The 25,739-nt window shown below is 43.7% G+C and overlaps 1 long non-coding RNA gene across 1 annotated transcript in view; it reads left to right on the forward strand.

The window, feature by feature from the left end:
* The window catches only part of LOC147112297 (uncharacterized), a 260,202-nt gene that overhangs the window by 129,889 nt on the left and 104,574 nt on the right, over nucleotides 1–25,739 (forward strand). Inside the window, exon 2 of the long non-coding RNA XR_015079476.1 lies at nucleotides 16,409–16,463. This is a non-coding gene — a long non-coding RNA (uncharacterized LOC147112297). The remainder of the gene's footprint in view (nucleotides 1–16,408; nucleotides 16,464–25,739) is intronic.

Consider the following 25,739-nt stretch of genomic DNA (forward strand, 5'->3'; position numbering starts at 1 on the left):
TGGCACTGAGAATGTCTTCACTGGCTTTGATATCCTGGGAATGATAGCATAGTGGTTATGTTACAGGACTAGTAATCTAGAGGCCTGGATTTAATGATTCAGTGATATGAGTTCAAATCCCACCACAGCAGCTGGGGAATTTAAATTCAGTTAATTAAATAAATCTGGAATTCAGAAGCTAATATCAGTAGTGGTCATCACGAAACTATCGGATTGTTGTAAAAACCCATCTAGTTCTGGTTTAGGGATGGAAATCTGCCGTCCTTATCTGGTTGTGACGATATGCAATGTGATTGACTCTTAACTTCCCTCTGAAATGGCCTATTCAGTTGTAACAAAGTGTTACAAAAAACAATAATAAGAATAAAACCAGGCGGACCACCCAGCATTGACCTAGGCAGCGGCTTCGAACACGACAACAGCACACCCAGCCAAGTTGACCCTGTAAAGTCCTCCTCACTAACATCTGGGGACTTATGCCAAAATTGGGAGAGCTGTCCCACAGACTAGTCAAGCAACAGCCTGACATAGTCATACTCACAATGTCCCAGACTCCTCCCTCACCAGTAGTTGGTGGCACAGTGGGGAAGGAGTGGCCCTGGGAGTCCGCAACATTGACTCTGGACCCCATGAAATCTCATGGCTTAAGGTCAAGCCATGGGCAAGGAAACTTCCTGCTGATTACCACCTACCGCTCTCCCTCAGCTGATGACTCATTACTCCTCCATGTTGAACACTGGAAGAAGCACTGAGGGTAGCAAGGGCACAGAATGTACTCTGGGTGGGGGACTTCAATGTCCATCACCAAGAGTGGCTTGACAGCACCAGTGCTGACCAAGCTGGCTGAGTTCTGAAGGACAAAGCTGCCAGACTGGGCCTGCGACAGGTGGTGAGAGAACCAGCACGAGGGAAAAACCTACTTGACCTCGGTCTCCCCAATCTACCTGTTGCAGGTGCATCTGTCCATGACCGCATTGGTAGTAGTGACCACCGTACTTAGGGAGACGAAGTCCTGTCTTCACACTGAGGACATCCTCCATCGTATTGTGTGGCACTACCACCGTTGTAAATGGAATAGATTCAGAAACCTAGAAGCTCAAAACTGGGCATCCATGAGGCACTGTGGGCTATCAGCAGCAGCAGAATTATATACCATGGCCCGGCATACCCTTCACTCTACCATCAAGCCTGGTGAATCTACAACACAGGACTACATGCATGCTAAACAGCGGAAGCAGCATGCTATAGACAGAGCTAAGCGATTCCACAATCACCGGATTAGGTCAAAGCTCTGCAGTCCTGCCACATCCAGTCATGAATGGTAGTGGACAATTAAACAACTAACGGGAGGTGGAGGCTCCATGAATATTCCCATCCTCAATGATGGTGGAGCTCTGCACGCAAAAGACAAGGCTAAAGCGTTTGCAACCATCTTCATCCAGAAGTGCCGAGTGGATGATTAATTTGGCCTCCTCCTGAGGTTCCCACCATCACAGAAGCCAGTCTTCAGCCAATTTAATTCACTCCACGTGATATCAAAAAATGGCTCATTGCACTTGATAAAGCAAAGACTATGGGCCCTCGACAACATCCCGGCTGTCGTGCTAAAGACTTGTGTTCCAAAGCTAGCCGAGCCTCTAACCAAGCTGTTCCAGTACAGCGACAACACTGCATCTACCCGACAATGTGAAAAACTGCCCAGGTATGTCCTGTCCACAAAAAGCAGGACAAATCCAATCCGGCCAGCTACCACACCATCAGTCTACTCTCAATCATCAGCAAAGTGATGGATGCTGTTGTTGACAGTGTTATCAAGCGGCACTTACCCAACAAGCTGCTCACCGATGCTCAGTTTGTGTTCCGCCAGGACCACTCAGCTCCAGACCTCAATACAGCCTTGGTCCAGACAAAAGTGCGGAATTCCAGAGGTGAGGTGAGAGTGACATCAAGGCAGCATTTGACCAAGTGTGGCATCAAGGAGCCCGAGTAAAACTGAAGTCCATGGGAATTGGGGGGAAAAGCCGTTTTTTGATATCACAAAGCTGGGTGGGAATGTAAGTTGTGAGGATACAAGGAGGCTTCAAGGGGATATAGACAGGCTAAGTGAGTGGGCAAGAACATGGCAAATGGAATATAATGTGGAGAAATGTGAAGTTATCCACTTTGGTAGGAAAAATAGAAAAGCAGAGTATTTTTTAAATGCCGAGAGATTGGGAAATGTTGGTGTTCAGAGGGACCTTGGTGTCCTTGTACACAAATCACTGAAAGTTAACATGCAGGTACAGCAAGCAATTAGGAAAGCAAATGGTATGTTGGCCTTTATTACAAGAGGATTTGAGTAGATGCGTAAAGACGTCTTACTGCAATAATATAGGGCCCTGGTGAGACCACACCTGGAGTATTGTGTACAGTTTTGGTCCCCTTACCGAAGGAGGGATATACTTGCCAGAGAGGGAGTGCAACGAAGGTTCACCAGACTGATTCCTGGGATGGGGGGATTGTCCTATGAGGAGAGAATGAGTAAACTAGGCCTATATTCTCTCGAGTTTAGAAGAATGTGAGGTGTTCTCATTGAAACATACAAAATTCTTACAGGGCTTGACAGGGTAGATGCAGGGAGGATGTTTTCCCTGGCTGGGGAGTCTAGAACCAGGGGTTACATCTCGGCATAAGGGGTCGGCCATTTAGGACTGAGATGAGGAGAAATTTCTTCACTGAGGGTGGTGAATCTTTGGAATTCTCCACCCCAGAAGGCTGTGGAGGCTCAGTCGTTGAGTATATTCAAGACAGAGATCAATAGATTTTTGAATATTAAGGGAATCAAGAGATATGGGGTTAGTGCAGGAAAGTGGAGATGAAGTAGAAGATCAGCCGTGATCTTATTGAATGGCAGAGCAGGCTCGAAGGGCCAAATGGCCGACTCCTGCTGCTATTTCCTATGTTATGTTAAAACTCTGCACTGGCTGGAGTCATACCTAGCACAAAGGAAGATGGCTGTGGTTGTTGGAGGTCAATCATCTCAGCCCCAGGACATCGCTGGAGGAGTTCCTCAGGATAGTGCCCTAGCCCGAACCATCTTCAGCTGCTGCATCAATGACCTTCCCTCCACCATAAGGTCAGAAGTGTGGATGTTCGTTGATGATTGCACAGTGTTCAGTTCCATTCGCAACTCCTCAGATAATGAAGCAGTCCGTGCCCGCATGCAGCAAGATCTGGATGACATTCAGGCTTGGCCTGATAAGTGGCAAGTAACATTTGTGCCACACAAGTGCCAGGCAATGATTATTTCCAGCAATCGAGAGTCTAACCACCTCCCCTTAACATTCAATTGGATTACCATCACCGTTCCTTCATCATCGCTGGGTGAAAGTCCTGGAACTTCCGCCCTAACAGCACTGTGGGAGTACCTTCACTACACGGACTGCAGAGGTTGAAGAAGGCAGCTCACCATCAGCTTCTCAAGGGCAACTAATGATGGGCAATAAATGCTGGCCTTGCCAGCAACGCCCACATCTTGTGAATGAATAAAAACGAAAAGATAAATTTTTCTGGTGTGGGTAGATTAATGAACAGCAAATCTTTTTGATCTCTTCAGTTACTGGATCTATCCAGTGCCTTCACAGGCTTTTCTTCACATCGCCCAGAATATCACAACACCAGACCCGATTTTAAATGTTAGCTACCAAACTAACAATAGATGTACAAGCAGATATAATAATTGTTATACCATACAAATTCGTCAAAATAGAAAATAGTTTTTAATTTCTAATACTAGATTCGGGGGACTTCTTCCTGCTCCCAAATTCCTTGCAAAAGAAGGTGGAAATTGTTGTTAAGCACCTCACCACCCCCCCCCATTCCCATACATTTCAATTGGAATCTCATCTGGTCCAGCAATTTATTGTTACGTATCTTCTTGGTCGCTCTTTGTATAACCCGAGTATGGGCGTTATACCCGAGTCTAGTTTGGTTGAGATATTGGCCCAGATTTTGCTGTCAATGGTGAAGAAACCTCACTCACCATTAACCTCGTCGACCGCTGCCCACAGTTTTTGCGGGCTTCTCGGTGGAGATTTCCTCTAATCTGGCACCTGATCCAGCGCCGCGCCCTCTACAGGGGATCTGTGGCGTCCGCGAGCAGGGAAAGAAACAGCGAGGCTTTTGAACCAATCAGATTGAAAAATCCTCACTGAGACATGCAGGCCGGAATTTTCCTTACCTTGGCGGGCCTGGTGCGGCCGGTGTCTGAGGTGGGTCCCGACCCCACTGCTGGTTCCATCCCGCTGTACAAAATGGACTTCCCTTAATGGGGCCTATTAAGCCCCGCCCAACATGTTACCCAGCCCAATCAGATGGAGCGGGTCTGGTGACATCACTCATGACGCGTCTTAACCCGAGATCCTGAAAGGGACCCTGGCCACATTAAATTTTAAGTTTAATCTAACATAGTGGGTGTTGAATCTTTACTCTACAATAATATAATAAAAGTTAAATATGTATGACAAAGAAATATTAAAATAAAATTATCATTAAGTAATGTGACTTCATCTACAAATATGATCAAAAACATAATTAGAAAAGTACATTAATTGGGAAGTTATTGGTGTGTTAGTCACAAATCTATAGGCTTTTGCATCAGTAACTGGTACAAATAAAAGATGTGCATGTTTCGGTAATATATAAAATTAAGCAGATTTTAAATGTAATTGTAAAGGGGTGTATTTACAGTCTTATGCAAGTTCAGCAGAAGAGCTGCGGAACCCCTGACAAACAGTGTAAGTGATGCTTACAATGTGTATCTGGGATTTCTGCAGCTCTTCTGTTGAAGTTAATAATGGACAAGTGAGAGAACCTCTACAGAAATTCACCCAAAAGTCTCAGACTGAAAAATAAAATTTGTTATATTCAGGGACTGAAAGCAAATTGAACTGGTGGAATGAGTGATGAGAATGAAATTGTTATGGTTGATGACTTGATTTAATGTCTAACTGGACAATCACAGTACACTGTGAGAAAAACCTGACCAGAAACAACACAAACATTTATTTAAATGGTATATGTCAATTTTTATAGTGCAGATCAATTCATTGCAATTACTGTTCAGTTGGAAGGCAACAGCCGAGAATGGCCAGTGAAAAATTAACATTTACCAATAGCTTTTCAAGTAGTACAGAATCTCCATCAATCGGTTAGCTGATGTAATCAACATGTTTTTATTTTGGTTTGTTTTCCATGCTGTCAAGAAATCAGCTGCAGTAATGGCTATGGAACTCTCCCCTCACGTTGACAGACGTGGATCCCAAGTTGTGTGAATCCCGTGGCCATGCAGGGAAATTTAAAAAGTAGGGGGAGGAAGACTCTTAATTGCCTGTAAAGTACCTCATAATGATTTCAATTGGGTCCCCCGCCGCTGCAGGTTGAGTCAGCTGACAGATGCGCCTGTGGGAAAGGCGCGTGGGACTGAGTTGTCAGCGGGTTCCTGACCCGCTGTCAAAAAAAACTACTTTCCCACATGACCCGCCACCGATCGCGCCCACTACCACCATGGAAAATTCAGCCTGCAGAATTTAAACCAGGAAAAATAAATTAGATTTAAATCAAGTACAGAAAGCAAAATAAAGATTGGGGAAGACAGATGGGATTAAGAAAGAGAGATAAAAGAGACAGACAGAAAAAGTAAAAAACATTTTTTTATTTAAATCTCCAATACTAATTAACTTCTGAAGGAACAAGACTCCACAATTGTAAAATTATATTTTCAGGGCCAGAGAGGTAGTTTGGCAGTAATGATCAATTATCACACTGTTAAAAATTCACTTACTCCTGAATGCACCAGCCCTAACTTTTTCTGGCATCTTTAGTGGGGAACTAGTGGGCAAATACCCCAAGTTCACACCATTACAGTGCCGAGTCTATCGGTGAGGACTGTTACAGCGCCCCCTGTGGAGGAGCGCGGTATCTCTGAGAGCAACTTCTGCATTCATGCGTTTAACTGTGCATGTGGGGCGCCAGAAGTTGCTGTCTGATTTTCTCCGTTATAACAGAACTGTTCTTCTTGCAGCAAAATCCGGCCCATTATGTTTGGGCATCTGGCCAATTATTTGTTGACTGAATCCCATTTTCAAAAGGTCATGGAAATATTCCTTCCATCGCTTTAAAATCCCCTCGTCATCCTTAATCAGATAGTTCCCATCATTTGACCGAAGATGTCCCCCAAGATCATAAAGATGCAAATATCATAACCATCTCTAAGAAAAAAAGGCGAGAAATCAGATTGTAGCAATTATCGCAATAACGGAGAAAGTTCTATCTAGAATTCTGTTTAACTGCATTTTTCCACCCTCAGAAAGGTTTCTTCCTGAAACCTAGAGTGGTTTCCGAGCTGGTAAGGGTACTAATGAGATTTGCAGCGCGCCAGTTACAAGGGAAGTGTCCGTGATTTATACATGGCGTTCATTGATCTGGCTAAGGCTTATGATTCAGTGGACGGGGAACTCCATGGAAGTTTTGTTGCCCCCCGAAAGTTTGTCTCAATTGTCAGACAACTTTCCGACAACATGAAAGGAAGGATATTCTACAGTGGGTCTCGATTTGAATCCTTCCCCATTGAAACTGGAGTAAAACAAGGATGCGTCATTGCACCGATCCTCGTTGCTATTTTCTTTGCGGCTTTTCTATCTTGAGCTTCTGTCAATCTATCCTGCAGCATAGAAATCAGGTACCAACTAGACGACAAGCTTTTCCGTCTAAGGCACTTATAGGCAAAGTTCTTGCCACCATCATCATCAATCTTCAGTAGGCTGAATTTTTTTGAAGCCTACAATCTATTCAGACTTTCTATTAATGTTTCTAAAAGTGAAGGGGGGAAAACTCGGTTGCTTTGCGCCTGTGGCGCAAAGCAACTAGCACCTGGGCGTGGCGCCCCCAGCGCCTCCTGCGAAATTCATCAGGAGGTTAGCGGCGGCGGTAACCGTTAGCGCCCCGCGGCGCTGTGCTGCCGATGATGATGTCACCGCCATGCGCAGCGCCCCGGCCGCGATCTTCGGTAGCGCCCCCTGACTTCCCACCGGACACTGTCCAACAGGGTCAGGGGGGCCTACCTGCGGCCGGATCAGCGCTAATTAAAGGCGAGGTGATGGGCGGCCATTTTTGCTGCTGGCCGCATGCCAGCACCGGCCCCTGTTGCCGTCCCTGGCCTTCTGAGAAATCCCACCCCCGCAGACTGCCGGCTGCACTCCGTGAGCCCGGCACATCTCTCGAGTGCCAGGCTCTTTTGCCGGAACTCCGATCCCTGATGGCCCAGCTGGGTCCCGGGTCGCACTGCGCAAGGCCCCTTCCCTTTAAGAAAGGGAGGAAGGCCTGTAGTACCGCGGTGCGATGTGCCACAGCACCCCGCTTCCCTCTTGGGGCGCTACTGATGAATTTCGGCTGTGGGGGTGCTAATTTTTTAAGTAGCGCCCCGGCGAAGTTAGTGCCCCAAAGGGGGCGTGACTCAATTTTTCCCCCAAAGTGCTTTATCAACCTATACCTGGTACTCTAGCTTCTCACCCATCAATAAACATTATTGGAATGATTCTAGAGTCTGTCGACTTATTTTGCAAACCGTGGTAGCTATCAAAGAATGCAAACATTGATGAGGAGATCTAGCATCGCATTATTTGTGCCTCAGCAGCTTTAGGCCACCTGACGACCCACGTCTTCGATGAAAAAGGACTGGATGTATCTACAACGATTATGGTTTACAAGTCTGTTGTTATCTCAACCCTACTCTCTGGCACTGCATCCTTGGTTTCTTACCGAAGGCATCTCAAGACCCTTGAACACTTCCAGCAGTGTTCCTTCAGCAAAATCCTTCACATTCGCTGGGATTACTGTAAAACCAATGTCCCAGAATTTGCGGGCCGGATGACTGGTAGTGTTCGCCGTCATTCCGCCCTTGAAACTGACCGCAACTTCGGGATTTGGCACATGTGGAAATCCTGAGCTTGCGGTCTGTCATTCATTGCTCTGACACAGGCTGCGCTGTGCCCCCCCCCCACAGAGCCGGCATAGAAACATAGAAGATAGGAGCAGGAGTAGGCCATTCGGCCCCTCGAGCCTGCTCCGCCATTCAATGAGATCATGGCCGATCATCCAAACTCAGTACCCTGTCTCTGCCTTCTCCCCATATCCCTTGATCCCTTTAGCCTTAAGAAATATATCTAACTCCTTCTTGAATATATTTAATGAATTAGCCTCTACTGCCTTCTGTGGTAGAGAATTCCACAGGTTCACCAGCCTCTGGGTGATGAAATTCCTCCTCATCTCTGTCCTAAATGGTTTACGCTTTATCCTTAGACTATGACCCCTGGTTCTGGACTCCCCCACCATCGGGAACATCCTTCCTGCATCTAGTCTGTCTAGTCCTGTTAGAATTTTATAAGTTTCAATGAGATCCCCTCTCATTCTTCTAAACTCCAACGAGTATAAGCCCAATCGACCCAATCTCTCCTCATACGTCATTCCTGCCATCCCAGGTATCAGTCTGGTGAATCTTTGCTGCACTCCCTCCATGGCAAGAACATCCTTCCTCAGATAAGGCGACCAAAACTGCACACAATACTCAAGATGTGGTCTCACCAAGGCCCTGTACAACTACAGCAAGACATCCTTGTTCCTGTACTCGAACCCTCTCGCTACGAAGGCCAACGTACCATTTGCCTTTTTAACCGCCTGCTGCACCTGCATGCTTACCTTCAGCGACTGGTGCACAAGGAAACCCAGGTCTCGTTGCACTTCCCCTTCTCCCAATCTATTGCCGTTCAGATAATAATCTGCCTTCCTGTTTTTGCCACCAAAGTGGATAACCTCGCATTTATCCACATTATACTGCATCTGCTCAATCACCCAACCTGTCCAAATCATACTGGAGTTTCTCGGCATCCTCCTCACAGCACACACGCCCACCCAGCTTTGTGTCATCTGCAAACTTGGAGATATTACATCTGGTTCCCTCGTCTAGATCATTAATATATATTGTGAATAGCTGGGGTCCTAAGACCGATGGTCCCACTAGTCACTGCCTGCCACTCGGAAAAAGACCTGTTTATTCCAACTCTTTGCTTCCTGTCTGCCAACCAGTTCTCTATCCAAGTCAGTACCTTGTCCCCAATCCCATGTGCCTTAACTTTACACGCTAATCTCTTATACACGCAATCAGTGAAATCTCTCAAATCTGGGAAACTGACCAAAACTTCGGCTCTTCCGCCGTAATTATGCTGTTAAATTCCCCACTAAAAGTTAGACCCAAATGCATTAGGTATAACTGCGGTTTTAACAGCGCATTGACTGGTAAACATAGGTTATGGGCCTGGAAAACTCATTTTAATTTTGTGCAGTGTGAAATTTATCCATTCTAATAAAAAATTAAAATTTTAAAGATTTAAAAAAAAAAAGTTTGTTCATCTTTATTTCAGATTTGCATTTTCCCCATGTGAGAGCCCTAGTCTTTGTTTTGCTCTCTAACATTATTAAAAAGTTAGAATTTTAAGAGCTTACTCACTTCCAAAAAAACAACAGAAAATGCTGGAAAAACTCAGCAGGTCAGGCAACATCCGTGGAGAGAAATTTGAATTGACGTTTCGGGTCGAAACCCTTCTTCAAAACTGGAAAGAAAAGAAAATAGATCGAAGGCAGGGCTGCGATCGGACAAAAGAAGTAAGAGACAATAAAAGGTATTAGAAACCAGATGAGATGGTAATAGGCTGAGATTAGGTGTGAAGTGTACTGGCAGGATAAGAGATAGCTGCCAGGTGGTTGAGAGAAACAAAAGGAAAGGCGGGGGGAGGAAAGGAAGACCCAAAACAAAGGTGTGGAAAAAATTATAAGTAAAAATGTAATAGGGGCCGAGGTTATGATCTGAAATTGTTGTACTCGATATTGAGTCCGGAAGGCTGCAAAGTGCCTAGTCGGAAGATGAGGTGCTGTTCCTCAAGTTTATGTTGAGCTTCCGTGGAACAATACAAGAGGCCAAGGACGGTGAGGTCCGAGTGGGAATGGAGCGGTGAATTAAAATGACAAGCGACCGGAAGCTCGGGGTCACCCTTACGGACTGAACGGAGGTGTTCCGCAAAGCGGTCACCCAATCTGCGTTTGGTCTCCCCAATGTAGAGGAGACCGCATCGTTAGCAGAGAATACAGTATACTAGATTGCAAGAAGTACAAGTAAATCGCTGTTTCACCTGGAAGGGGTGTTTGGGGCCCTGGACAGTGGGAAGGGGGGAGGTATAGGGGCAGGTGTTACATCTCCTGTGCTTGCACGGGAAGGTGCCGGGCGAAGGGGAAGGGGTGCTGGGGGTGATAGAGGAGTGAACTAGGGTGTCTCGGAGGGAGTGGTCCCTACGGAATGCTGAAAGGGGAGGGGAGGGGAAGATGCGTTTGGTGGTGGGATCACTTTGGAGGTAGCGGAAATGCCGGAGGATGATCCGTTGAATGTGGAGGCTGGTGGGGTGAAAGGTGAGGACAAGGGGAACCCTATCGTGGTTCCGGGAGGGAGGGGCAGGGGTGAGGGCAGAAGTGCGGGAGATAGAACGGACACGGTCGAGGGCAGTGTCAACCACGGTAGAGGGGAATCCTTGGTTGCGGAAAAAGGAAGACATGTCGGAAGCACTGGTGTGGAAGGTGGCATCGTCGGAGCAGATACGGCGGAGACGGAGAAACTGGGAGAATGGAATAGAGTCCTTACAGGAGGCGGGGTGGGAGGAAGTGTAGTCCAGGTAGCTGTGGGAGTCAGTGGGCTTGTAGTGAATATTGGTCGATAACCTATCCCCAGAGATGGAGACGGAGAAGTCGAGGAAGGGAAGAGTCAGAGATGGACCATGTGAAGGTGAGGGAAGGGTGGAAATTGGAGGCAAAGTGAATGAAATTGTCTAGTTCGGGGTGAGAGCAGGAAACGGCACCGATACAGTCATCGATGTATCGGAAAAAGAGGTGAGGGAGGGGACCCGAGTAGGACTGGAACAAAGATTGTTCCACATAGCCCATGAAAAGGCAGGCAGCTAGGACCCATGCGTGTACCCATAGCAACACTTTTGATTTGGAGGAAATGAGTGGAGTTAAAGGAGAAGTTGTTCAATGTGAGAACAAGTTCAGCCAGGCGGAGGATTGGCTACTTAGACAGCTTGTTGACGTCACAGCAGCTCGCACTAGGGGATCCCCACTATACTCCGTTGATTTGAATTGAACGTCATCATCAACAACAACAACTTGTATTTATATAGCACCTTTAAAATAGTAAAACATCCCAATGCGCTTCACAGGAGTGTTATAAGACAAAAAATTGATACCGAGCCACATAAGGAGAAATTAGGGCAGATGACCAAAAGCTTGGTCAAAGAGGTAGGTTAAAAGGAGCATTTTAAAGGAGGAAAGAGAGGTAGAGAGGTGGAGTGGTTTAGGGAATGAATTCCAGAGCTTAGGGCCCAGACAGCTGAAGTCATGGCCACCAATGGTTGAGCGATTATAATTAAGGAGGCTCAAGTGGGCAGAGTTAGAGGAGCGCAGATATCTCGGGGGGGTGGGTGGGGGTTAGGTTGTGGGGCTGGCGGAGATTACAGAGGTAGGGAGGAGTGAGGCCATATAGGGCTTTGAAAACAAGGATGTGAGCCAACATAGGTCAGCGAGTACAGGGGTGATGGGTGAACGGGACTTGGTGCGAGTTAGGACATGGGCAGCCGAGTTTTGGATTACCTCAAGGTAGGTACCGTAGGGTAGAACGTGGGAGCGAACTTCTCAACACAGAGATCGCGAGATGTTTGTGCGAAGCTTACTTTGGGGCCAGTGGCGAATGTCTTCACTTGGCTGCTGACCGCAAATTCCGGACCTATGTTTATGTCCTCAAAAAAAATGGTTGTATCAGTATTGAAGCTTTGGTTATCAAAGTCCAACTTTGCTGCTCTGGCCGCGTATGCCGATTAGCTGACTCCAAAATCCCAAAACTCGGAACTGAGTTTTGGCCAAAGAAGTGTTGGCAGCCAAAAAAAAGAGATATAAAGATAGTTTGAAATCTAACCTGAAGAAATACGGTATTGACATTAATTCATGGGAGAAAACCATCAAAGACCACAAACCGTGGCGATCCATATGCATACAGGAAGTTGCCAAGTTTGAACAATCTGGGATTGTCAAACAAGAAATAAAATGTAGACCGAGAAAAGAATGACAGTCTGTTGCAACTGCACCATCAACTGGATTATCTTTCATATGTCAGTTTTGTGGTAAAATGTATCTTGAAGGTTGGTTTACTAAGCCACCTAAATGCTCACCAAAGTTATGGCCAATTTTAAAACTCCAAATTTTATTCGATTATCAAGGGATTGCCAATACTAATACTATACTGTATCTTATAATTAACTTTTTTATATGTAGTTATTTTTTTCTTGTATTATTACCAACTATAGGCCCTAACAGATCTGACTGGTCTCTTCAAAAGTTCCAGACCGACTTTCCCGATTTGAACAGTTCAAGCTAATTAAATGTCCCCACAACTGTTGCTGGAACTTTGTGGATTTGAAAAACCTGTCAAATAAGTTCAAAAAGAGTTACCAGTTGTCCAAATAACTGTATACATCTCACAGTTGTTGTGTTCGGCTCCTCCCTCAAGCCATGCAGGCAACTGATCAAAGGTTCTGGGAACATTTACGTCAAATTACGCTGGGGGCATGAATCTGACTGCAACTGGTTTTAAACTCCTCAGAGCTGATTTTGTGCCTGCACTGCGCTTGGAAACAAAAGGACACCCCTTTTTGCCCTCTGTGCTTGCTACCTGCACCTTCTCTGACTCTCCAATCTAAGGACGGCGGATGCAGGTGCTGTGTGCACCACTCCATTCGAACCCTTGACAAATGGAAACCCAGCAAAATAAGACTGGTGGTGTCACCCCTGCCTCACTTGCATCCTACTTGGACAGTTTAGTTGACTTCATGGTTTTGACTGAAACTTGGCACACAAATGGTGACCCCCTTGCTGAAGCTTGCCTGCCTAGCTACACTTTTATCATGGTCTCATCCGAACTAGAGTACTAAGAGTACCATGCCTTTGTTACCTCCAGACTCGATTATTCCAATGCTCCCCTGGCCAGCCTCCCGTCTTACACATCATAAATTTGAGCTCATCCAAACCTCTGCTGCCCGTTTCCTAACTCGCACCAAGACCTGTGCTCACTGACCTATATTGGCTCCTGGTCCAGCAATGCCTCAAATTTAAAATTCTCATCCTTGTGTTGAAACCTATTCATGGCCTTGCCCCTCCCGATCTCTGCAACCTACTCCAGCCCTCCGAGAACTCTGAATTCCTCCACTTCTGGCATCCTCGATTTTCACCGCCCCGCTGTTGGCGGCCTTGCCTTCAGCCATCTAGGCTCAAAGCTCTGGAATTCCCTCCCTAAATTTCTCTACCTCTCGCTCCTCCTTTAAGATGCTCCTTAAAACCTACCTTTGACTAAGCTTTTAGTCACCTGTCTTACTGTCCCCTTGTGTGACTCGTGTCAAATTCTGTCTGAATATAGGTCCAGTGAAGTGCCTTGGGATGTCTTACTAGGTCGTCGTCGAACGTGTCTTCACACTGATCCCTTTGGGGAACTGTATGAAGTGGTGGAAGGATTTCTGGCCACGATTAATGCTCCTTCCGTGACCGTAACCATCTTCGTACCAGCCATTAGGGTGGTTAGTCCTATGGTGGGAGGGTTTTACGGGCTCCCACAACCCATACGAAGGGGGGTGGGGGCCACCCACACTCACGGACGCAAGTATCCCGCTGGATGTCAACCCAGAATTTAGAACCGGAGCACCGACTCCACTTGCCGGGACTGTCTGGAGCGGGGTTCGAAACCCTACGCCTTCTGGCCCAGCGGCGGGGATGCTACCGCTACGCCAAAGGCCCACTCCTCTTACTAGGTTAAAGGAGCTATATAAATGCAGGCTGTCATTGTTGTAAGATCCTCATGGGGTACTATGGAATCTAAAAATTATTGCATTGTGAGAAAGATCTGAAAGGCAATGAGCATGCTTTCATTCATAGAATTAATTGTTTTGTTGCACTGTAGATGCTAGTCTGAGAGCAGTGCACTGCTGGCAAGCTCCAGGTATACTGCCAGCTGCATTTTACTGCAGGTCCCACTGATTTTAACATTATGCTCTGCACATGTATGTGATGGATCACAGTGACATTTCTTTCATAATATTAAGAAGATTCTTACTAAGTTTAAAAGGTCCTAGGAAACCTAAATGACTCCCTGGGCACTTTTAAAACATGTCTTTGAGTAAAGGGCTGGAATTATGCAAAACTCAGTGCAAAGTCCAAATGGTCGGAGATTATTTAGTGTAGGTCGTCTTGCACCTCCTGAGAACTGATGATTGATTTTACTGATGCTTTTACATTGATGGACATTGGAAACTGCCTTAATAGGAGTGAAATGTAATAAGTAAAAGTATGCAGCTCCTAATTATAAAACAAAAAAACTGGAAAATACTTTATTTTTAAACTTCATCTTTTCTCTGAAAGTGCATGTGAAAATAAATCCATTAGCCATGGCCATTTTTGGTTGAAGATGTTTATCACCATTATGACTGAAAAGCAGCAGGAAAAATATTCTCATTTTTCGCACTGATGTTTTGCTTACACACTTATATAGAAAGAAAGACTTGAATTTATATAGCACCTTTCACGACCACCAGATGTCTGAAAGCGCATGCCAACGAAGTACCTTTTGAAGTGGAGTCACTGTTGTAATGTGGGAAATGCAGCAGCCAATTTGCGCACAGCAAGCTCCCACTAACAGCAATGGAAAATGACTAGATAATCTGTTTTTGTTATGTTGGTTGAGGGAGAAATATTGGCCAGGACACCGGGGATAACTCCCCTACCCTTTGTCAAAATAGTGCCATGGGATCTTTTACGTCCACCTGAGAGAGCAATCGGGGCCTCGGTTTAACGTCTCATCCAAAAGACGGCACCTCCGACAGTGCAGCACTCCCTCAGCACTGCACTGGAGTGTCAGCCTAGATTTATGTGCGCAAGTCCCTGGAGTGGGACTTGAACCCACAACCTTCTGACTCAGAGGCGAGGGTGCTACCCACTGAGCTACAGCTGACACTATATAATAATTTTAACAGGTTTTTTTTTGGTTTTTGATTGTACATTTCTATAAGAACATTGTTAATAGAAGCATGGTGTTTTGCATGTCAGTTTGTTTGATCTCTATAAACCGTACATCTGTGATCTTTTGGTACAACATTTAGAAGTAAAATTAAGCTATTAACATATAGCAAAGAAGATGCCTTTGCTTGACTTCTCGCACAAATATATTAACCACAGAGCATAGTTTTCATATGACATGAATAGAAGATGTTGAGATTGATAAAATGACTTAATTTGAGATAAATTGATGCTTGATGGATCCTTTCAAGGTTTTATGCAGTGATATCACACTTTATAGCCCTTAGCTAAATGTTATGTAGCATTGAATTACAATGATTTTCCAGATCATTTCAAAAATCCATTGTTCCAAAATTACAATTAAAATCAAAAGAGACTGTATCGTTTGCACACCCTTAAACTTTATTTCAAGTAAAAGATTTTAAAAAACAGAATCTGATCTTTAGCTGTGTGATTATTTTCTCTGGTTTCTCTCTAACTGCTGAGGAGTTATCATCTGCTTATCTACTATCTACAATAGGGCTTAATTTGTGTTAAACACTCATTTGTTTATTAGTCTGAAAATTCTGCAACCTTCTGAATGTGGTAGTCTAATCGGATATAAATTTGCATAATTTTCCCACAGGTGAAAACAAAGCTAATATTCTCTATTATGACATTCCAAAACAAAATTATTTTTTAATTACTTGATAACAACAGAATGTAATTGTTAATGTGTTTAAAATAGGTACTTAGGGAGTTATAACAGGTGTATCCAAACAAAATTAGCATCCAGTTTATAAGAAACTGTTTTAATCATAATCTTTATATAATTACTATAAATTGAATGGTCATGTCATGTTTCAAGTGTCACTTGCCTCAGCAATTGCTTTAAAATGACATTGCAAAGATTCCCTCTCAAAAAACGCATGGAGAGCTGTCACATATTTCAGTAGTGCTCTGCAATGGCATATTTCAACACAAAAGAACAGTATTAATTGCTTGAGCTTTTGAATGAAGTCCAAAACAGTTACACAAATATCTGGCTAACTTTGTTTTAAACAATGATACACTTTTAAGCATATCTTTTAAAATGTCTGAATGTCTCCATCATATTTATATTTGCAAGAAAGATGAAATGCTTTTGTCTAACAATAACGGTTTGAAATAAATGCTATAAGAGACCAATTTTAGTATTGCAAGTTCTAAATATTATTCATTTGTGTTCCTTGAACAGATACTGCCTGGTATTCTGCAGAAGCATTGCTGTATTTTACCTGAAACGAACACAGGTAAATGATTCCCTTTGTGCTATTGTCATATTTTATCAACATGACAAAAATTTCATAATTTTGAAATTGTTACATTATTTATTTTTATTTTCATAATTGAAGTTGAGAGCTGAACACATGTGATCTCTGCATTACTGACATTGACAGTCGCATTTTTTTGTGAGTAAGGAACTCTAAACAAATGATATACCTACCAAAGTTTTCTAAATAATGAACTTTTAGGAAAGATGGAAAATGCATAAAATGGTGTGTATATAAAAATAGATATATGCATATTTGGAGGAATGGAGTAGGAAAACTAAAAAAATGTCTTACATAAGAAATAGGAGCAGGAATAGGCCACTTGGCCCCTCGAGCCTGCTCCGCCATTCAATAAGATCATGGCTGATCTCGGGCTCAAAGCCACTTCCCTGCCTGCTCCCCATAATCCTTCACTCCCTTATCTTGTAAAAATCTGTATTTAATGACCCAGCATCCGCGGCTCTCTGGGGCAGAGAATTCCAGAGATTTACGACCCTCTGAGAGAAGAAATTCCTCCTCATCTCAGTTCTAAAAGGGCGACCCTTTATTCTGAAACTATGCCCGAGTTCTAGATTTCCCCACGAGGGGAAACATCCTCTCTGCATCTACCTTGTCGAGCCCCCTCAGTATCTTATATGTTTCAATAAGATCACCTCTCATTCTTCTAAATTCCAATGAGTATAGGCCCAACCTGCCCAATATGTCTTAAAACCAAAGGATTCAAATTGTTCAAAAAAAGATAGCGAGGAAAAGTATATACTTTATACATCATGTGTAGCACAATTGTAAATGCATTTATAAAGAATGCATTTGTGATTTTAATACACAAAGCACACACAAACTCTTTTCCCATAGTGTTGAGACCGAGTACTGGGGGATTAACTGTTTTGTTTGTAATTAATGGATTGAGTTCGATATTCAATTGGTTCTTCCTGATGCACAAACATAAGGCCTCAGTTTGCTGTGTCACACCTTCCACCTGCTCGTGCAGGTTTTTTTATTCACGTGTGCAGGGGAGTTACTTTTGTTGTTCACTGATCTTTTCACATTATGGCATTGAAAATACTGTGTAAGGCATTCTTGTTATCACTTTTCAGATCTAAATTTAGAGTTTCTTAATGTGTGGTTCAGTCTTAAAGTGGAATTTTTGGAAATTTTAAACATTGACTAAATTTGTAGATTGCGTCAGAAAAGTATTCTCAAAGGGAATTGAGGTCAACTGTAAAGATATGTATCTGAATGTTGATTATAGGGTGCAACATATTGATTCCATATATTAGAGCCTCCTTGTGATCTGTCCAGATGTGTAAATGTTTTCTGCTTTTGTCTTTGCATAATTTGATGCAGTGGTTCATGCTGTCTGCAATCACCAATTCTCCATTTGGTGTCAGAGCTAGTCCTTGCGGACCCCTCAGTCCCACTGTCACTATATCTATCAGCCGTTGCCCCTCATTATTTAGAAGTACAACTTTGTTTGCAGAATAACCTGATACCAGGATATTCTGGTATATATATACCAGGATATACACCCCAGCCACAACCTCTTCGCCCTGCTCCCGTCCGGTAAGAGATACCGAAGCATACGGTCTCGTACCAACAGGTTTCGAAACAGCTTCTACCCCCAGGCCATAAGACTCATGAACGATTAATTTATTATTATTTATTACTGTTGTTTTATTTATTATTACTGTCTTTCTATTAGTATTTCTATTAGTATTTTTATCATTGTTATGCCATATTTATTCCAATGTTGGGAGAACTCGTAAAAATCAACATTTCATTGTGCAGTACACACGTCTGCTGCATATATGACAAATAAAATTGAATTGAATTGAATTGATTATCTCTGTCCACACACACACACACACACCCACACACCCATTGGTTGTTGAAGTGCTTGATTACTTCCATACTCTGGAGCTATACTCCACAGAAGACTCCCAGCCCGATCAAATAATTTCACATTATTATTGGTTCTGACAACAATATTATCTTCTTGAGTGCGAGACAAAAATCGTGGGTTCATGAGACCCCTCGCTACTTGCAAGTGCAACATTTTACCACTGCTCCAGTCAACAGACGTAATATAAAGACCTCCCAGCCCACCACTGTCTGTCACTAAGATCTGTCCCTTTGAATTCCCAACAATGCCAAATGGAGATTGCCAGCCCAATTTTAAATGGAAAAGTACCCGTTCGTCCCTTGCATACACAGAAACTTGTTGTTTATTGCATTCAACAACAAGGACTAAATAACCTAAGCTAGTGATTGACATACCTATTGGACTGTATGGCCTTTTAGAATTTGGCTGTTGTATATGTCATTAAAAGAGGTGTAAAACTTGCCTGAAGAATCTAGTGTTTGCACTGTGTGAGTTGCCTAGTCAGTCACCAAACATGATGCCATCGTGAGCTACGGCAACCCCAGTTGGACAGTTGAAAAGTTCCTGACCTTTGTCTTGACTGCTGAACTGTTGAACTATTTTGTTGGAGAAAAGAGCAGTGTCATTTTCAGCTTTAATTGTGTATCTTGTCGTGATAATAGGCTCCTCTTTACCAGGATGTGAAATGTACCAGGATGCAGGGGGCACTAAGTTCTGTATTGTATTAGTCTCGTGTGTGATAACCTGAGGCACACATTCAAGAAGTGGAGCAGATGCATGAGAACAGGGTATGCAATCATCTAATTCTTGTAGTGTCTGTATCTGTGACAGTAGCTCAACATCAGATGCATTGTTCATGAGATGTTCCAAAGACTGTGAAAGACCTTCGGTCTGTTCCATCTGCTTGGTTGCTTCCTGCCCCGTTTTCTCAAGCTGTTTCTGTTTCTCCCTACAGAAATCCAAAGTTATGCGAATTCGCTCCCTGTAGTTCAATGCTGCTGACTCCACATTAGTTACTTGATGCGGTTTTTTGTGATGTGTGGTTAAGAGCACAGCTAGGACACAACAGCCTGACAGGAAAAGAAATACATGTTTAAGAAACCTGCATCTGCAAAAGTTAACAAATGCTAATAGACCAGACGAATCTACAGGAATGTAAAATATTCATCATCTTAGTTCTCATGTACAATACGTGCAAACTCTTCCATGTTTACAGTTAGACACTACTGATCTGTGGCAAGAGTGAAGTAGGAACCAGGCTGAGGGATTAGTCATTCAAGAATCAGCTCTAGTTCATTCAACTAAAATTAACAGAAATGGGGGAAAAAAACTCTTCTCCTCCTCCCCTAATGCTGTTAAATTCCAAGTACCACAGTTAGCCTAAAATGCGAAATAAGGAAAGCCTGAAAAATGTCTCTCCCTTTGTAGGTAGGAACAATGTAATCTTCCCCTACAGCTCCTATAATCACCTTCCTATTAAGTTATATTTAGGTTTTTTCTCTTGCTGTTGACATCCATGTGTAACTCTAAGCTTCATGGTCATTACCTGCTCTTACATACTGCATAGACCCCTGATCTCCTTTACATGGATCTGGCATACATGCATAGTGCCTTGGTATCCACTACTAAACCAGAATCTGTAATATTTGTCAGCATTGTTTTAAAGGAAGCCTGAAAGGGGTTTTATAGACAGCACTTAAATCAGTGTAAAACTGCTGAAATAACCCCTGAACAAAATATAAATGCTCAGAGAATGTCGATTGAGCACAGTGTCCCTGTCGACAAATTTTATAAAAACCAAAAGAAAATAAAGTGGGTTTGCCCTATATTAGTAACAGCTACTTTTAAACCGCCACTGAAACATAAGAACACAACTTCATCGGCTGATAAACCAACCAGCTTGCCCCTTCGTCCAAGTCACATTTCAGGACGCAGAATGACCATTTTATTTGTCTATTCTGTCATGTATCTCTCCTTTATCCTGCTCTAAGCCTATTTATCTGTTCTCACCACTGAGTCAAATATCTATTTCGTTCTCTTTTGAATTTTTCAGCTGAACATATTGTACAAGATCACAATCTACTCCATAAGTCAATAACATTATGCACAAACTAATAATTTATGAAAATAAGTCTAGATGTATTTAGAGTTAACTTACAACTTCATCAGCTGATAATACATTAGGTCCTCTGGTTTTCCACAAAATACCTGTACATTCAGCTGCTAGTTGAAGTTACATGAATTTCAAAACCAAAATGCCCTGAAGAATGCATCACCTCAAACTGGCTTTTATGACCAATTCATGAAGAAAGTCTGTGCCAAACTACTGTTTATTTTAGTTCCTGTGCTGCATCCTTGAAATTGCAGCTCTGGCCACAGATCATCACAGGTAACACTTTTAGCCTCCTCTCGGATGGAGGCCGGGGTATAATCCTATCCAGAATACATAGAAAAACAGGAGCAGGAGTAGGCCATTCGGCCCTTCGAGCCTGCTCCGCCATTCAATATGATCATGGCTGATCCTCTATCTCAATACCATATTCCTGCTCTCTTCCCATACACCTTGACACCTTTTGCGTCTAGAAATCTATCTATCTCCTTAAGTATATTCAGTGACTTGGCCTCCACAGCCTTCTGTGGTAGAGAATTCCACAGGTTCACCACCCTCTGAGTGAAGAAATTTCTCCTCATCTCAGTCCTAAATGTCCTACCTCGTATCCTGAGCCTGTGACCACTCGTTCTAGACCCCCCAGCCAGGTGAAACATCCAGTCTGTCTAGCCCTGTCAGAATTTTATACATTTCAATGAGATCCCCTCTCATTCTTCTAAACTCTAGTGAATACAGGCCTAGTCGACCCAATCTCTCCTCGACAGTCCTGCCATCCCAGGAATCAGTTTGGTGAACCTTCGCTGCACTCCCTCTATGACAAGTATATCCTTTCTTAGGTAAGGAGACCAAAACTGCACACAGTACTCCAGGTGTGGTCTCACCAAGGCCCTGTATAACTGTAGTAAGACATCCTTGCTCCTGTACTCAAATCCTCTTGCAATGAAGGCCAATATACCATTTGCCTTCCTAATTGCTTGCTGCACCTGCATGTTTGCTTTCAGTGACTGGTGTACAAGGACACCCAGGTCCCTTTGTACATCAACATTTCCCAATCTAACACCATTTAAATAACACTCTGCATTTCTGTTTTTCCTACCGAAGTGGATAACTTCACATTTACCCATATTATACTGCATCTGCCACGTATTTGCCCACTCACTCAACTTGTCTAAATCATCTTGAAGCCTCTTTGAATCCTCCTCACAACCCACAATCCCACCTAGTTTTGTGTCGTCAGCAAACTTGGAAATATTACATTTGGCTCCCTCATCCAAATCATTGATATATATTGTGAATAGTTGGGGCCCAAGCCCTGATCCCTGCGGTACCCCACTAGTCACCGCCTGCCACCCCGAAAAAGACCCATTTATTCCTACTCTCTGTTAACCAATACCTAGTTCAAATATTGAAATCCATTCCAAAAAATGCCCAGATACTCAAACAACCCACCATGAGGCCTATTAGTCACAACCCTGTATTTAGAAATTTTGTCGTCAACGGGTTTTCATCCCTAGTTAAGACCACTGAGGCATCCTTCAGCTTCTCAAATGAGGACCCTGTGTTTTTCCCTTGACTTGTTCATGGTACACCTCCAGCCCTAATTTAGTTGCAGTAAGAAGGAAAACAAATTACCCTGAATCATCATCGGAGGAGGAGGGTGAATAGGAAGAATGGGACAAAGCCAGCTGGATGTCTAACAAACCTTATTTAAATCTTAATGCCAGAGTGACGACTATAATCAAGATAGCATTCACTGCGAGTTCTTTTTTATTTGTTCTGGGGGTGTGGGCTGAACTTGTGGCAGCACAAGAAACAAAGTGTGCAGCAGGTCTGTCTCCAAACTTAGCTGCCCTAGAATGAGGGATTCTTCAGTTTCGAGGTTCATGATGAAGTGGAACAGCTGGTCACCTCACGTACTCCTACCACTCTGGTTGCACCTAGAAGAAGCAGTAGATTAGGGTAACAGGTGGAAAAATGCAAACTGCTGCCAAGGGAGAGCACAATGGTTTTTTTTTAAAGCAGTAAAGATTATGCTAGCTGTGAAGTTGATGTACCAGGAAACATAGGGGTGAATCTTAACTACCAAAAACGGGTGGGTTGGGGTCAGGTCAGTGGGCAAAATTTATTAAATCTCAAACCCGACCCCACTTCTGGGTCTAATGGAGTCGGGACAAGGAGCGGGCAGCCAATCCACTCTCAGGAGGCGGGTTGGCAATTTAAATATTTTAATGAGGCTGGCAGCCTCAGATTTAACCTGATTTGCAGGTTTAACAGTGGCCGGCTGGGTTTCCCAGGCTTCGGGAAACCTGGCAGCTGAAGGGAGGCGAGGACAACTTTGGGGAGAAGGTAAGTGCCTTTACAGCACTGCTTGTGGGCGAGGAGGAGCAGGAGTGGATCCCCCTAGCCCCCCAAGCTCCCCCCACTCCCATACAAAGACCCATGGCGATGGGGATTGGACACCCCCCCCCCCCCCAACCCCTGGATCGGACCTACCTACTTCTGCAGCCTTCTCTGGAGTCCTCCCTGCCCGAATGGAAACCAAACCTGTCAATCAGGCAGACTTCCGTGTTGGAAACCGGGCAAGTACAAAAGACGCACGTTGTTGAGTTAAAATTCCACAGCACGTGGGGAAACCCGGCCTTTCGGGTTTCCCGTCAGGAACTCCACTCCCCGCTTACGTAACCCACCCCTGTTAATATCCAGGCCATTGATTTTGGTTAGTGTGGCAACTGCTTTTGATGTCACTAGAATGGTAGCCGTTTCCATTGTTACTCACTGAGAAGTGTCAGTATATGAATGCATCTTTGTGATGGGAGTGGGGATGATATTTGCGGAACTATTCATGTAACGGGCACGTCAGGTAGCCAGGAAAGGTCTCCTGTTGGAGATTTACATGAATTTATTTAGTGGCTGGCAAACAGATATCTCCTGTCTCTGTCACTGCTTCGTACTGCTGATGCCCTTGGGTGAACTTTCTCTTGCTCCCCTGGTGCATCCATGAGTCACCCTCTTTGCAAGGCAGAGTTTTGAAGCATGTAGTTGACCACAATAATCTTTGACACTACAGCTAAACTATCTCGTAGCGGTCCTGCCAATGAAGCCAGGCATCAGTGGTACTCCACTTCACTTGTGGCCTCAGCAGAACTGCTGGCTATTTGTCTCTGGACCTCCATTCATGAAAATACCCTAAGAATTGCCCATGATAAATATTCTTGGGACAGTATCGATCCCAATGCTCCTACATTGTAAGATGTTGTCAGAGCTGGAATGCAGCTCTGTTCCCTCAGCTTATTTTTCTGTACTGCGAGAGAAGGCAATAATATATTATTGGAAAGCAGGCTCAACCAGCACCCAGAGAGCAAGTGATAAAGCTCTATTAAAACTATAGATCCTGTAGTTTTAGTGCAACTAAATCAGTTCTTTAGTATCTGGCCTGTACAGGGGTGAATTAACGCATGGGCTAAATGTGAAGCCCCCACCAAATATGTTTAATTTTAGTGCAGTATATTGTGATATGATTTCAGTTTCATGCATGCATGGTATATTGTGATAAGAATTGCTTTAGAAAAAAATAGGAGCAGGAGTAGGCCATTCGGCCCTTTGAGCCTGCTCCGCCATTCAATATGATCATGGCTGATCCTCTATCTCAATACCATATTCCCGCTCTCTCCCCATACCCCTTGATGCCTTTTGTGTCTAGATTATTAATACAGTATTAATAATGCCCAGGGCCCCGAGAATTCTTAATCCAGCTCTTAGCAACTGCCCAGAGCGATGCATTTGAAAGTGACAGCACATTGTTTGAGGAATAATGGAAACAGATCTGCAGGAAACTCTCAATTTACCAGCACCTAAATAAGCGGAAATCTCTGTTAACCGGCAAAATTCAGGAGTAGGTTCAGGTAAGTTTTACTTCATATTAGTGGCCGTTCCTGGATCTGTGGCTGTGTAACCGGGATTCCTGCACTTGTTGCTAAGCAACAGGGACGCCTGGATCTTGTGGCCGGGGTTCCTGCACCTGTTGCTAAGTAACAGGGACGCCTGGATCTTGTGGCCGGGGTTCCTGCACCTGTTGCTAAGCAACAGGAAAGCCTGGATTTGTTGCTGTGTACGGAGCTCTCGTACCTTTTACTATACCTCTCTGTAATCCGGACTTTTTGATAAACCGGCACCACGCCGGTCCCGTCGGTGCCGGATAAAAAAGAGTTTCTTGTATTTCCAATTATTCTTTGATGCAGGCACAACATCTTACAATGTAGGAGCATTGGGATCGATACTGTCCCAAGAATATTTATATTTGGCGCATTCAAAAGAGTGACCCTCCAGCGATACATTGTTTGTGAAAGATGTCACTATACGATGTATAGAAACATGGCAAAGTTTCTTAACTTTTTCTATTACTTGTATTTTATTTATTGGCCGGCATCTCATGGTGGATAGTGATTTGTATACCATATGATTATGTTGGAAGCAATATTGCATCATGTGATTGGCCAGAATTAATGTTGCTGTTTGTTTTAGTGGCTGTTACATTGGGATACTACAGGCTCTATATGTAAATGAATGTTATGACATTCAACAGTTACTGTCATTGCACAAACAACTTAATGGGCAACTGACATATAATAATTTATGTCCCTCAACATATCTGTTAAATAAACATTGTGCTGAATGTGTATTTGCTAATTGCATTCAGGTCAAAGGAGGGATGGTTGTAGTATGGGTAGAAACATATTTTGGACCAGTTAACTGGAGATATTTTCACTCAGGCAATTGATGGTATCACACACCAGTGAGATGCGACATTATCTCGTCCAGAAATATGTTTTGCTTTGAAGAAGAGCAATTATGTGGACCACTGCAGTTCATCCAGCCTGCCAGCCCTGCACTACCATTATACCCTCAAACAGCACAGTATTAATAACAATAATCACCCCACACGCCTCACAGCAGAGATCACTGAATGTTCATCTCGCTCAGTGGCTTTACACAAAAACGATCTTTGATAAAATACAAAGAAATTCCACCAAAATCTGGATTGCCATCTCTAATGACTTATTCAGTAAATTTACTGGACGATGTAAGGCACGCAAACCTGAAAGGACCCAGGTTCAATCCTCCATGAATGTTGAATTCGAAATCCTCAGCTGGGGCAGCATTGAGAATGCTAATATTGACCTTAATGTTGATGAGCTAGAGAGGGGGAAACTGAATAGGATTCTTACACTGGATTGCTATATTGCTAGCCAGCAACCCCTCTTGG

Source organism: Somniosus microcephalus, chromosome 9, assembly GCF_052327205.1.
Source record: "Somniosus microcephalus isolate GS21.2 chromosome 9, FLI_Smic_1.0, whole genome shotgun sequence".
In the NCBI taxonomy this organism is placed as follows: Eukaryota; Metazoa; Chordata; class Chondrichthyes; order Squaliformes; family Somniosidae; genus Somniosus; species Somniosus microcephalus.